Source organism: Delphinapterus leucas, chromosome 17 (assembly GCF_059928025.1).
Source record: "Delphinapterus leucas isolate spDelLeu-1000000601 "Yukka" chromosome 17, BTC_Dleu_Yukka2, whole genome shotgun sequence".
NCBI classification, from domain to species: Eukaryota; Metazoa; Chordata; class Mammalia; order Artiodactyla; family Monodontidae; genus Delphinapterus; species Delphinapterus leucas.
In genome coordinates, this window is record NC_143145.1 from 59,675,904 (window position 1) to 59,689,536 (window position 13,633).

The window sequence follows — 13,633 nt, forward strand, 5'->3', positions numbered from 1 at the left end:
TGAGAAGTGAGGGGGAGAGTCCTCAATTTTCATCAAGTATTATCCAAAAAAGACAGCAAGGGCAAGATTAAAGTTTTAACCATAAATAAAAAAGAGGGATGAATGAAAAACCAGCTTAGCTTTAGTCCATAGTGATAAGGTTTGCATACTTGAGTTTTATGAACTATCAAACTGTGAAGTATGTTTGCTATGTCAACAACCTTAGATAGCTATTATTTCTCAACAATACATTTATGTGGGTGAGTATGAACTTAAGTGGGGAAGTAATGTTTTTGTTTGTGTTGGTACAAATGCTTAACATCAGTGTATTGATTAACCCTGAGTTACTAAAACACACACACACACACACACACACACACCTTCAGTGTTTCCCAAGAAGCCATAATTTATTTACCATCTTCTGTTCTTTTATCATATCTACACACCACTTATTTTAGTTGATTTACTATTTTCTTTATGCCTACAAATTATTACATTCCTAATTATCCCAGTTCAAAACAATTATGAATTAAATATTTGGTATAACTGGATAGTTAATATCTCTTTATATTAATTTTGAACATTATTATTGAAAAGAATAATACATTCCACATAACACCCAAATCATAACTAATACTATCAGGTAGTCACTAAATTTTGGAAAATATTGATCTTATTAGTAATCAAGTGGAAAAAATCAAATAAAAATCTGTTTATTCAACAATTTTATTTCAGTATTTCTTAATGAAGAAACATTTAGAATGTTTTTTTTTGTTGGGGGAGGGAAATGTCTTTGTTCTTTAGAATTTGTTTCTCCTTATATGACAATTAGCATCCTCGACTTCCAGGTACTAAATGCCAGAAAGAGCTAACATCACTATAAAACAAACACCCTAACCTCTAACACACACCATTTCTAACTAATTACTATTAGATTTTGGTGCCAACAGTTTCTATATTGTGAATGTGTGTGTACTCTTAAATTAAAAATGAATCTTTAATCCAATCTATTATTATAATACTCTGGATGGTTTGTAAATATATTAGGAGAAGAGGGTTTCAAAAGAAAAAAAATGTGTAGGACAGGATGGCAAAACAGGAATATCTACTGTGTAATTAAGAAATATAAAACTGTGGCACATATATACAATGGAATATTACTCAGCCATAAAAAGGAGCAAAACTGAGTTATTTGTAATGAGGTGGATGGACCTAGAGACTACAATACAGAGTGAAGTAAGTCAGAAAGAGAAAAACAAATACCATATGCTAACACATATATAGGGAATATAAAAGAAAAAAAAAAAAGAAAAGAAAATGCTCAGAAGAACTAGGAGCAAGACGAGAATAAAGATGCAGACCTACTAGAGTATGGACTTGAGGATACGGGGAGGGGGAAGGGTAAGCTGGGACAAAGTGAGACAGTGGCATGGACATATATACACTACCAAACATAAAATAGATAGCTAGTGGGGCTTCCCTGGTGGTGCAGTGGTTGGGAATCTGCCTGCCGATGCAGGGGACACGGGTTTGTGCCCTGGTCTGGGAAGATCCCGCATGCCACGGAGCAGCTGGGCCCATGAGCCATGGCCGCTGAGCCTGCGTGTCCGGAGCCTGTGCTCCGCAGCGGGAGAGGCTGCAACAGTGAGAGGCCCGCATACCGAAAAAAAAAAAAAAATAGATAGCTAGTGGGAAGCAGCCGCATAGCACAGGGAGATCATCTTGGTGATTTGTGACCACATAGAGGGGTGGGATAGGGAGAGTGGGAGGGAGGGAGGTGCAAGAGGGAAGAGATATGGGGACATATGTATATGTATAACTAATTCACTTTGTTATAAAGCAGAAACTGACACACCATTGTAAAGCAATTTTACTCTAATAAAAATGTTAAAAAAAAAAGAAGAAATATAAAACCAACTAAGCTGGTGTACTAGGAATTACATTCCTACATTTTATAAGTAAGGATGTATTGTATTCCTTGTGCAAAAGGAATAGAGAGTACCTTAGTTAGATCTAAGAACCATTCATTTTTTTCTAGATTCTGTCGTGATCTGGTAGTAAAGAAGTCATTGAGCTAGTTTCATTTTTTGCATGTAGATATCCAGTTTTCCCAACACCATTTCTTGAAAAAACTATCCTTTCCCCATTGTGTATTCTTGTTGAAGGTCATTTGACCATATATGTGTGGGTTTATTCCTGAACTCTATTCTGTTTTACTGGTCTGTCTATTTTTATTCCAAAACTGTAATGTTTTGATTTGTAGCTTTGTAATATAGTTTAAAATTAGGAAGTGTGATGCCTCCAATTTTGTTCTTCTTCTTCAAAATCACATTGACTTTTTGGAATCTTTTGTGATTCCATAGAAATTTTAGGATTGTTTTCTCTATTTCAGTGAAAAATGCCATTGCAATTTTAAGAAGGATTACACAGATTATTTTGAAGAGTATGAATATTTTTAAAATATTAATTCATCTAATTAATAAACACAGGATGTCTTTCCATTTGTGTGTGTCTTTTAAATCTCTTTCATCAATGTTTTATAATTTTCAGTGCACAAGTCTTTCACTTCTTTGGTTTTTGATGCTATTGTAAATGTTTTTATTTTCTTGATTTACTTTTCAGATACTTTCTTGTTACTGTATAAAAACACAAATAATTTTTGTATGATGACTTTGTATCCTACAACTTTAATGAATGTTTTTATTAGTTCTAACTCTTTTTTGTATGCAGTCTTTACAATATTCAACGCATAAGATTATGTCATCTGCAAGCAAATAATTTTACTTCTTCCTTTATTTCTTTTCCTTGCATAACTGATCTAACTAGGACTTCCATTATTATATTGAACAGCAACAGCAAGAGTGGCCCTCCTTGTCGTTTTCTGGATCTTAGAGAAAAAAGCTTTCATTTTTCCACATTGATCATTTTATTAGTTGTAGGCATTTCATATGCAGATTTTATTGTGTTAAGGTAAGTTTATTCTCTACTTAATTTGTTGATGGATTCTCTTTTCCCTAACATACACATTTTTTTACTTTGTCATGAAATTGTAGCATTTTCTAGTATGAATAGAAATATTGAAAATGGAAACTTAATTTACTGAGGGATTTTGCTTCATACTAGATTAATATCAAAATATCACACCTTTTTAAAACAAAGTCAAAATGAAGATAAATGTATTGTATGCTATATGTTTCTTGCTATTCTATCAATTTGAACAAGTTTGTTGTGCTAGACATCAATTTAGTTCAACCATTTCTAGGTTTCTATTTGAAATTTATATATATATATATATATATATACACACACACACACACACAAACAGTAGGTTGATCTGAATGCATATTGGAATCTCTTTTTAAACATGACTTGTCTTTAAAGCTCTCACTGACATGATAGTCTATGCAAAAGTTACGCTGACTTCATGATTCCATTATGTAAATAAGGTAATACATATATTTATGCCCCTCAGAATGTGACTGAAAACTGTGAAGAAATACAGCAGGGTGGAATGTGCCTGGAAATTTTTTATGGAGTTTTTTATTTCCAGCTCTCAAATTCCACCAACTAATTACATTGAGAAGAGAAGGAAAAACACCCCTCCCTTACATTGTGTATAACTTCACAAAATAAAATAGATAAGGCAAATAGCTATTTAGTCTTGTAAAATATGTTACTTCAAGTTGGTTATACTTAAAAATGATTATTTTAGCATGCATATTTTAAAGAAAGAGTTGCATCAATCAAATTATCTATTTTTGCTCTATGTAATTCTGCACATTTCCCAATAAAGTATTACGGTGAAATATATGACTTCAGGGATTTAATTATAAACCAATTTTACTTTGGATTCCAATTCTTCCTCTACACAGATACAAGGGAGCTAATTTTTCCACTGCGACCGGATGAAATATAGAGACTTCTATTATCACATTTTTTGGGGAATTACAAACTATATTTACTTAGTTATGAGAATTTTTAATGTCATGTCAGATTTAAACTTTCAACTTGATTCAAAATACCTCCCTACCTCACTCCTCCTCAGTTTGGATGCATGCAGTTGTCGACTGAAAAAAAAAGGCACAACTTAAAAATTAAGAGTTATATTTTATTTGGTGGACAAAAAACTTTAGACCAGAAGACAGCAGTTCAGATAGCTCTGAGGGACTGCTCAGAAGGGGTAAGGGAGAAGCCAGGATACACAGGAGATTTTACCAAACACCCTCCCCCCAAAAAAAAACAACCCAAAGAAAACACAGGTAGTCAGAATATCAAAAGACTACTGTTAATTAAAGAAAACCAGATATCTCAAGTTAATGAATTTAGTAGTTTGCTAAGTATGGGAAGATGCAGGAGTCAGGGCTCATTGAAATCATCCCTTTGATATACACCTTAGCTGTATAGGGCTGGTATCCTGCTTTTCCCCACCCTGAATCCCCTCAGGGTGCCCAGTAGGGGCACTTCAGTAGCTGCAGGCTTGATGAGCAGCGACATCCTTTGTTTACTGATTTGGCAAACAACATTTTTCATCCATAGTGGAGAGGCCTATAATAAAAGAGAAAGAACAACTGGCTGCTTCTCCAATACTGACACCTTGCTAACAGTTGTTTCAAATCCACACTCACTGCCAAGTTTGGACTGGCGGAGTAGAGGAAAGATGAGCAGAATATTTTTGTGATTGTAATGTTGTGAGCTAGCATCACATTTTTAGAGTTGGCAGATGGTTAATGCTTAGTCTTTAATAGGTGTGTTCATAGGTCCTTGGATAACAGGCACATTTGGGGCAATATCTCATCTGCATCTCTCCTGCTGCAGATATGCTCTTTCCCTCAACTCATTGATCACAATTCCCTTCTCAGACTCTGCAATTCACTGATTCCCTTTACTCTTCTAGGTATCCTTCTTGGAAGGAAACACAATAAAATCCAGTCAGTTTTCTGTTGCATGTGGCCCAAATCTAGTTTACAGGAAAATCTCACTGGCTAATTCCTGTACAAGAGAATGAATACAAAAAGAATAGCATTGTTCAGTGGAAAAACTATAACTTCAAGGTTTTACTGAACACAGAATAAGATGTAGGAAGACATATAAAGAACAATGCTATTAATACATGACAGTTGCACTAGGTAACTATTGCTGTGTAATTAATTATTTAAAAATGATGCCAGGGACGAGGGGAAGATGGCGGAAGACTAAGACGCAATCACCTTCCTCCCCACAGATACACCAGAAATACATCTACACGTAGAACAACTCCTACAGAACACCTACTGAATGCTGGCAGAAGACCTCAGACCTCCCAAAAGGCAAGAAACTCCCCACATACCTGGGTAGGGCAAAAGAAAAAAGAATAAACAGAGGCAAAAGGATAGGGACAGGACCTGCACCAGTGGGAGGGAGCTGTGAAGGAGGAAAGGTTTCCACACACTAGGAAGCCCCTTCGCGGGAAGAGACTGTGGATGGTGGAGCGGGGAGCTTCGGCGCCGTGGAGGAGAGCACAGCAACAGGGGTGTGGGGGACAAAGCGGAGAGATTCCCGCACAGAGGATTGGTGCCGACCGTCACTCACCAGCCCAAGAGGCTTGTCTGCTCACCTGCTGGGGTGGGCGGGGCTGGGAGCTGAGGCTTGGACTTTGGTTGCAGTGCACGGAGAGGACTGGGGTTGGTGGCGTGAACACAGCCTGCAGGGGGTTAGTGCACCACGGCTAGCCGGGAGGGAGTCTAGGGAAAAAGTCTGGACCTGCCGAAGAGGCAAGAGGCTTTTTCTTCCCTCTTTGTTTCCTGGTGCGCGAGGAGAGGGGATTAAGAGCGTTGCTTAAAGGAGCTCCAGAATCGGGCGCGAGCCGCGGCTAAAAGCGCAGACCCCAGAGACGGGCATGAGATGCTAAGGCTGCTGCTTCCACCACCAAGAAGCCTGAGTGCGAGCACAGGTCACTATCCACACCCCCCTTCCGGGGAGCCTGTGCAGCCCGCCACTGCCAGGGTCCCGGGATCCAGGGACAACTTCCCCGGGAGAACACACAGCACGCCACAGGCTGGTGTAACGTCAAGCCAGCCTCTGCCGCTGCAGGTTCGCCCCACACTCCGTGCCCCTCCCTCCCCCCGGCCTGAGTGAGCCAGAGCCCCTGAATCAGCAGCTCCTTTAACCCTGTCCTCTGTGAGCAAAGAACAGACGCCCTCCGGCAACCTACACACAGAGGTGGGGCCAAATCCAAAGCTGAGCCCCTGGGAGCTGTGAGAACAAAGAAGAGAAAGGGAAGTCTCTCCCAGCAGCCACAGAAGCAGCGGATTAAAGCTCCACAATCAACTTGATGCACCCTGCATCTGTGGAATACATCAATAGACAATGAATCTTCCCAAATTGAGGAGGTGGACGTTGAGAGCAAGATTTATGATTTTTCCTCTTTTCCTCTTTTTGTGAGTGTGGATGTGTATGCTTCTGTGTGAGATTTTGTCTGTATAGCTTTGCTTCCACCATTTGTTCTAGGGTTCTATCCGTCCGTTTTTTTTTTTTTTTTTTTTTTTTAATTATTTTTATTTTAATAACTGTATTTTATTTTACTTTATCTTCTTTCTTTCTTTCTTTCCTTCCTTCCTTCCCTCCTTTAGACAATGAATCATCCCAAATTGAGGAGGTGGACTTTGAGAGCAAGATTTATGATTTATTCCCATTTTCCTCTTTTTGTGAGTGTGTATGTGTATGCTTCTGTGTGAGGTTTTGTCTGTATAGCTTTGCTTCCACCATTTGTCCCAGGGTTCTATCCGTCTGTATTTTTTTTTTTAATAAATAATTTTTATTTTACTAACTTTATTATATTTTATCTTACTTTATTTTATTTTACGTTACCTTCTTTCTTTCTTTCTTTCTTTCTTTCTTTCCTTCCTTCCTTCCTTCTTTCTTTCTTTCTTTCTTTCTTGCTTTATTTCTTTCTTTCCTTCATTTCTACTAATTCTTTCTTTCTAATTTTTCTCCCTTTTATTATGAGCTGTGTGGATAAAAGGCTCTTGGTACTGCAGTCAGGAGTCAGTGCTGTGCCTCTGAGGAGGGAGAGCCAACTTCAGGACACTGGTCCACAAGAGACCTCCCAGCTCCACATAATATCAAATGGGGAGAATCTCCCAGAGATCTCCATCTCAACAGCAGCACCCAGCATCACTCAACGAACAGCAAGCTACAGTGCTGGACACCCTATACCAAACAAATAGCAAGACAGGAACACAACCCCACCCATTAGCAGAGAGGCTACCTAAAATCATAATAAGTCGACAGACACCCCAAAACACACCACCAGATGTGGAACTGCCCACGAGAAAGACAAGATCCAGCCACATCCACCAGAACGCAGGCACTAGTCCCCTCCACCAGGAAGCCTGTACAACCCACTGAACCAACCTTACCCAATAGGGACAGACAACAAAAACAATGGGAACTATGAACCTGCAGCCTGCAAAAAGGAGACTCCAAACACAGTAAGATAAGCAAAATGAGAAGACAGAAAAACACACAGCAGATGAAGAAGCAAGATAAAAACCCACCAGACCTAACAAATGAAGAGGAAATAGGCAGTCTACTTGAAAAAGAATTCAGAATAATGATAGTAAAGTTGATCCAAAATCTTGGAAATAGAAGAGACAAAATGCAAGAAACATTTAACAAGGATGTAGAAGAACTAAAGATGAAACAAAAAACAATGAGCAACACAATAAATGAAATTAAAAATACTCTACATGGGATCAATAGTAGAATAACTGAGACAGAAGAATGGATAATTGACCTGGAAAATAAAATAGTGGAAATAACTACTGCAGAGCAGAATAAAGAATGAAAAGATCTGAGGACAGTCTCAGAGACCTCTGGGACAACATTAAATGCGCCAACATTCAAATTATAGGCGTTCCAGAAGAAGAAGAGAAAAAGAAAGGGACTGAGAAAATATTTGAAGAGATTATAGTTGAAAACTTCCCTAATATGGGAAAGGAAACAGTTAATCAAGTCCAGGAAGCACAGAGAGTCCCATACAGGTAAAATCCAAGGAGAAATACGCCAAGACACATATTAATCAAAATGTCAAAAATTAAAAACAAAGAAAACATATTAAAAGCAGCAAGGGAAAAACAACAAATAACACACAAGGGAATTCTCATAAGGTTAACGCTGATCTTTCAGCAGAAACTCTGCAAACCAGAAGGGACTGGCAGGACATATTTAAAGTGATGAAGGAGAAAAACCTGCCACCAAAATTACTCTACCAGCAAGGATCTCATTCAGATTTGATGGAGAAATGAAAACCTTTACAGAAAAGCAAAACTGAGAGAGTTCAGCACCACCAAACCAGCTTTACAACAAATACTAAAGGAACTTCTCTAGGAAAGAAACACAAGAGAAGGAAAAGACCTACAATAATGAACCCAAAACAATTAAGAAAATGGTAATAGGAACATACATATTGATAATTACTTTAAATGTAAATGGACTAAATGCTCCCACCAAAAGACACAGATTGGCTGAATGGAAATAAAAACAAGACCAATATATATGCTGTCTACAAGAGACCCACTTCAGACCTAGAGACACATACAGACTGAAAGTAAGGGGATAGAAAAAGATATTCCATGCAAATGGAAACCAAAAGAAAGCCGGAGTAGCAATTCTCATATCAGACAAAATAGACTTTAATATAAAGAGTATTAGAAGAGACAAAGAAGGGCACTACATAATGATCAAGGGATCGATCCAAGAAGAAGATATAACAATTGTAAATATTTATGCACCCAACATAGGAGCAACTCAATACATAAGGCAAATACTAAGAGCCATAAAAGGGGAAATTGACAGTAACACATTCATTGCAGGGGAATTTAACACCCCACTTTCACCAATGGACATATCATCCAAAATGAAAATAAATAAGGAAACACAAGCTTTAAATGATACATTAAACAAGATGGACTTAATTGATATTTACAGGACATTCCATCCAAAAACAACAGAATACACATTTTTCTCAAGTGCTCATGGAACATTCTCCAGGATAGATCATATCTTGGGTCACAAAACAAGCCTTGGTAAATTTAAGAAAATTGAAATTGTATCAAGTATCTTTTCCAAACACAACACTATGAGATTAGATATCAATTACAGGAAAAGAGCTGTAAAAAATATAAACACACAGGGGCTAAAGAATACACTACTTAATAACGAAGTGATCACTGAAGAAATCAAAGAGGAAATTAAAAAAAAAATACCTAGAAACAAATGACAATGGAGACACGATGACCCAAAACCTATGGGATGCAGCAAAAACAGTTCTAAGAGGGAAGTTTATAGCAATACAATCCTACCGTAAGAAAGAGGAAACATCTCAAATAAACAACATAACCTTGCACCTAAAGCAATTAGAGAAAGAAGAACAAAAAAACCCCAAAGTTACCAGAAGGAAAGAAATCATAAAAACCAGATTAGAAATAAATGAAAAAGAAATGAAGGAAATGATAGCAAAGATCAATAAAACTAAAAGCTGGTTCTTTGAGAGGATAAACAAAATTGATAAACCATTAGCCAGACTCATCAAGAAAAAAAGGGACAACACTGAAATCAGTGGAATTAGAAATGAAAAATTAAAAGTAATAACTGACACTGCAGAAATACAAAAGATCATGAGAGATTACTACAAGCAACTCCATGCCAATAAAATTGAAAACCTGGAAGTAATGGACAAATTCTTAGAAATACACAACCTGCCAACACTGAATCAGGAAGAAATAGAAAATATGAACAGACCAATCCCAAGCACTGAAATTGAAACTGTGATTAAAAATTTTCCAACAAACAAAAGCCCAGGACCAGATGGCTTCACAGGTGAATTCTATCAAACATTTAGAGAAGAGCTAACACCAATCTTTCTCAAACTCTTACAAAATATACCAGAGGGAGGAACACTCCAAACTCATTCTACGAGGCCACCATCACCTTGATACCAAAACCAGACAAGGATGTCACAAAGAAAGGAAACTACAAGCCAATATCACTGATGAACATAGATGTAAAAATCCTCAACAAAATACTAGCAAACAGAATCCAACAGCACATTAAAAGGGTCATACACTATGATCAAGTGGGGTTTATTCCAGGAATGCAAGGATTCTTCAATATATGCAAATCAATCAATGTGATAAACCATATTAGCACATTGAAGGAGAAAAAACATGTGATCATCTCAATAGATGCAGAGAAAACTTGACAAAATTGAACACCAATTTATGATAAAAACCCTGTAGAAAGTAGGTATAGAGGGAAATGTTCTCAACATAATAAAGGCCATATATGACAAGCCCACAGCCAACATCATCCTCAATGGTGAAAAACTGAAAGCATTTCCACTAAGATCAGGAACAAGACAAGGTTGCCCACTCTCACCACTCTTATTCAACATAGTTTTGGAAGTTTTAGCCACAGCAATCAGAGAATAAAAGGAAGTAAAAGGAATCCATATCAGAAGAGAAGAAGTAAAACTGTCACTGTTTGCAGATGACACGATAGTATACATAGAGAATCCTAAAGATGCTACCAGAAAACTACTAGAGCCAATCAATGAATTTGGTAAAGTAGTAGGATACAAAATTAATGCACAGAAATCTCTGGCATTCTTATATACTAATGATGAAAAATCTGAAAGTGAAATCAAGAAAACACTCCCATTTACCACTACAACACAAAGAATAAAATATCTAGAAATAAACCTACCTAAGGAGACAAAAGACCTGTATGCAGAAAATTATAAGACACTGATGAAAGAAATTAAAGATGATATAAATAGATGTAGAGATATACCATGCTCTTTGATTGGAGGGATGAACATAGTGAAAATGACTCTACTACCCAAAGCAATCTACATATTCAATGCAATCCCTATCAAACTACCACTGGCACTTATCACAGAACTAGAACAAAAAATTTCACAATTTTTATGGAAACACAAAAGACCCAGAATAGCCAAAGCAATCTTGAGAACGGAAAATGGAGCTGGAGGAATCAGGCTCCCTGATTTCAGATTATACTACAAAGCTACAGTAATCAAGACAGTATTGTACTGGCAGAAAAAACAAAATATAGATCAATGGAACAGGATAGAAAGCCCAGAGATAAACCCATGCACATACGGTCCCCTTATCTTTGATAAAGGAGGCAGGAATGTACAATGGAGAAAGGACAACCTTTTCAATAAGTGGTTCTGGGAAATGTGGAAAGGTTCATGTAAAAGTATGAGATTAGATCACTCCCTAACACCATACACAAAAATAAGATCAAAATGGATTAAAGACCTAAATGTAAGGCCAGAAACTATCAAACTCTTAGAGGAAAACATAGGCAGAACACTGTATGACATAAATAACAGCAAGATCCTTTTTGACCCACCTCCTATAAACAAATGGGACCTAATGAAACTTCAAAGCTTTTGCACAGCAAAATAAACCATAAACAAGACCAGAAGACAACCTTCAGAATGGGAGAAAATTTTTGGAACTGAAGCAACTGACAAAGGATTAATCTCCAAAATTTATAAGCAGCTCATGCAGCTCAATAAAAAAAAAAAAAAAATCCAATCCAAAAATGGGCAGAAGACCTAAATAGACATTTCTCCAAAGAAGATATACACACTGCCAACAAACACATGAAAGAATGCTCAACATCATTAATCTTTAGAGAAATGCGAATCAAAACTACAATGAGATATCTCACACCAGTCAGAATGGCCCTCATCAAAAAATCTAGAAACAAAAAATGCTGGAGAGGGTGTGCAAAAAAGGGAGCACTCTTGCACTGTTGGTGGGAATGTGAATTGGTACAACCACTGTGGAGAACAGTATGGAGGTTCCTTAAAAACTACAAATAGAACTATCATATGAACCAGCAATCCCACTACTGGGCATATAGCCTGAAAAAACCATAATTCAAAGAGTCATGTACCAAAATGTTCATTGCAGCTCTATTTACAATAGCCTGGAGATGGAAACAACCTAAGTGTCCATCATGAGATTAATGGATAAAGAAGATGTGGCACATTTATACAATGGAATATTACTCAGCCATAAAAAGAAACAAAATTGAGCTATTTGTAATGAGGTGGATAGACCTAGAGTCTGTCATACAGAGTGAAATAAGTCAGAAAGAGAAAGACAAATACTGTATGCTAACACATATATATGGAATTTAAGAAAAAAAAATGTCATGAAGAGCCTAGGGGTAAGACAGGAATAAAGACACAGACCTACTAGAGAATGGACTTGAGGATATGGGGAGGGGAAAGGGTGAGCTGTGACAAAGCGAGAGAGAGGCATGGACATGTATACACTACCAAATGTAAGGTAGATAGCTAGTGGGAAGCAGCCGCATAGCACAGGGAGATAAGCTCGGTGCTTTGTGACCACCTGGAGGGGTGCGATAGGGAGGGTGGGAGAGAGGGAGACGCAAGAGGGAAGAGATATGGGAACATATGTATATGTATAACTGATTCACTTCGTTATAAAGCAGAAACTAGCACACCGTTGTAAAGCAATTATACTCCAATAAAGATGTAAAAATAAATAAATAAGAAAAATAATAATAATAAAAATGATGCTAAAACTCAACTTTTCAGTACACCCGTGCCAAATCGAATCTTAGAGACAGAGTTTTGGGTAGTAAAGGATAGCTTTATTACTTTGCGAGGAAATGGGGGACACAGCAGGCTCTTGCCTTCAAAAACTATTTGTCCCCACTTGGAGAGGATAGTGAGTCATTTTATGGTAATTGTTTAAAGATGGCATGTTCAACTCGAGGACATTCTTTGATGGGTTGGTGGTGAGCTAAGTAGGAGTCAGCATTATCAACCTTCAGGTTCCGACTGGTCTGAGGTCTACATGCTTATGGGCAGCATACCATCATTCATTAATCTTTAACTTCTCCCACCTGGAGGGGGTTTCAAAATCTAGAAAACAGCTCAAAGAAATTGTGTGTGTATCCTTTGATGGGGAGCCAACACATTGCCCCAAGGCTGCACTATTGTTTCTCTTGACTGTTTGTTTCTCTCTTGTCTGGCATCCCCTCCCTTCCCTAACTAACAACTGCTTCAATCTGCCCAGTTGGAACTCAGCGAAGGTCATGGAGGCTGAGTGAAGGCTATTTTCTGTAATCAAAGAAATGGCAGACACAGAAAGGATTTGTGCCCAGGAGCCCCACAGGGCCCTGCTCGGTATCAAAAACTCAGTGGTCTAAAATAATAAATAATTATTATTCATCTCATATTTTCTGTGGATCAGGAATACAGAAGCAGCTTTGCTGGAGGGTTGTGGCTTGAGGTGTCTCATGATATTCACTTAAGATGCAACCAAGACTGCAGTTATCTGAAGGCTTGTCATTGTTTCTGTCAACTAAAAAATTATTCACAACCTAAAAGTTGACAGTTATGTTTTATTTGGTGGGAAATTTTAGGACTTCAATCCTGAGAGACAGCATCTCAAGTAACCCTGAGAGAACTGCTCTGAAGAGGCAAGGGAGGGAGCCAGGATATATAAGTTTTGTAACAAAGGACAGGTAGTCTGAACATCAAAAGTTTATTGTTAATTAAAGAAAACTAGAAATCTTAAGTTTAATGAATTTAGGGCTTTTCTATATA